The sequence below is a fragment of the Austrofundulus limnaeus genome, unplaced genomic scaffold (assembly GCF_001266775.1).
Source record: "Austrofundulus limnaeus strain Quisiro unplaced genomic scaffold, Austrofundulus_limnaeus-1.0 Scaffold1185, whole genome shotgun sequence".
NCBI lineage: Eukaryota > Metazoa > Chordata > Actinopteri > Cyprinodontiformes > Rivulidae > Austrofundulus > Austrofundulus limnaeus.
The window spans coordinates 27,673-29,265 of record NW_013953587.1 but is presented as its reverse complement, the minus strand read 5'-3'; positions in this window follow the sequence as shown (position 1 = coordinate 29,265).

Here is a 1,593-nt window from a genome sequence, read left to right as displayed (position 1 = left end):
GTCATGATATGTATCGTATCGCCAAATTCTTGCCAATACACAGCTCTATCATAGACCTGAGTTAAATCCAGGTGGACACTTGGATTTTGTCTGGGCAGTGTATTTATTAGTTTTTTTTTTTTTATTTAATGTGGTTATCACAGCCACATTAATGTGTAAATTAAGAAGGAACCTGGTTTCCGTCATGAACATACTCAGTTCCACGTTAGCCCCCCCCCAAAAGAAGAACCAGCTCCAACAAGGACAACTATTCATTACACACAAAAAAGTCCAGAGAGACAGATGTTCACGGTGCTCTAAACAAGTCTTAAAATGAAATCAGCCATTGTCTACACCCCCAAACCCTCCAAAACAAGCTGTATTCAGTTGCACTGTACCATGCAACAGAAAAACAGCAGTAGATCTAAATGTTTGCACACAGCACACGTGTGCACAGCCATTTTAGAGCTGGATCACAAGGCAAATGTGTGGTCATCATGAGGGAGGGCCGAAAAGACGAGATGACAAAGGAAAGAGGGGGAGAAAAGTCAGAGGGGATACAATTAGTGCTAAGAATGGAGCGAGGGAAAGAAAAACTAAAGACAGTGTGAGGTAATAACAGAGCAGGGTGGACAAGGAGCAGAAACAGGAAGTGCAGATCAGAGGAGGCGTATGAGAGTAAAACAGGAAGTGACAGTAATTACTGTCTAAACAAACTCTTAATTGATGCTTGATCTAGTTGAGATAATTACTATGTAAATATAGTTATCATAAATATATTTATACACTTCAGTTGTGGATTTAATGATGGTTAGAGAGATGATCTAAAAGAACTAAAACTGCTGAAGTTTTTTTGAAGAAACACGATTAATTGAAGTTCATTTTTTAGTGGTAGCTCAGAGATATGCTCTGTTTTAAAGTGGCTTTAGGACTGAATCTGTATTGTTCATCTCACAGTGAGTCTCTGGCAGCAGTGAAAGCTGACTGCAGATCAGAAGTGAGGAGATAATCACCTCATATTTAATTCTGTGGCCCAGGAAGCAGCTTCAGAGTCGGCGTGTCAGCAGCAGAATGCAGCCAACGCATTATGTTGTACGGAGGAGTTTACTTGGAGATTATGTGGCTGTAAAAATGCTGTTTACTGGAGCTGGCTGACAGACTGGTTTATGGTYGGGATGAGTGTAGACTGGCCTCAAACCAAGAAGGATGGCCAGTTGGCAGATTGTTTTCCTTACTTTGTAAGCTGACAGATTGATCAGTTTGTCTGTTTTAAGTCTTGCTTTTAATGGCTAAAAAGTTGAGAAAATACTGCAGCACATATCAGCTCTGGAACCTTGTGGTTCTCCTTAAATAGAGCGACARAAGACATTAGTGCTAAAGGCACGGAKATAACAGACTCTGTTTTAGCCATTCGGAATTAACATTTAAGACTAAGTCATTGGAAATATTGAACTTAATCCAGGTCCAGATAAAAATGTTTTTATGTCCACTTTTTTATATTTTATGGGATTTTATACATATGTTTTTTATAATTATCTTGACCTGGGTTTGTGCACAGGTGTATCTAATATAAATCCAACTCAAACACAGTCTACACAGGGATCTATATTATAT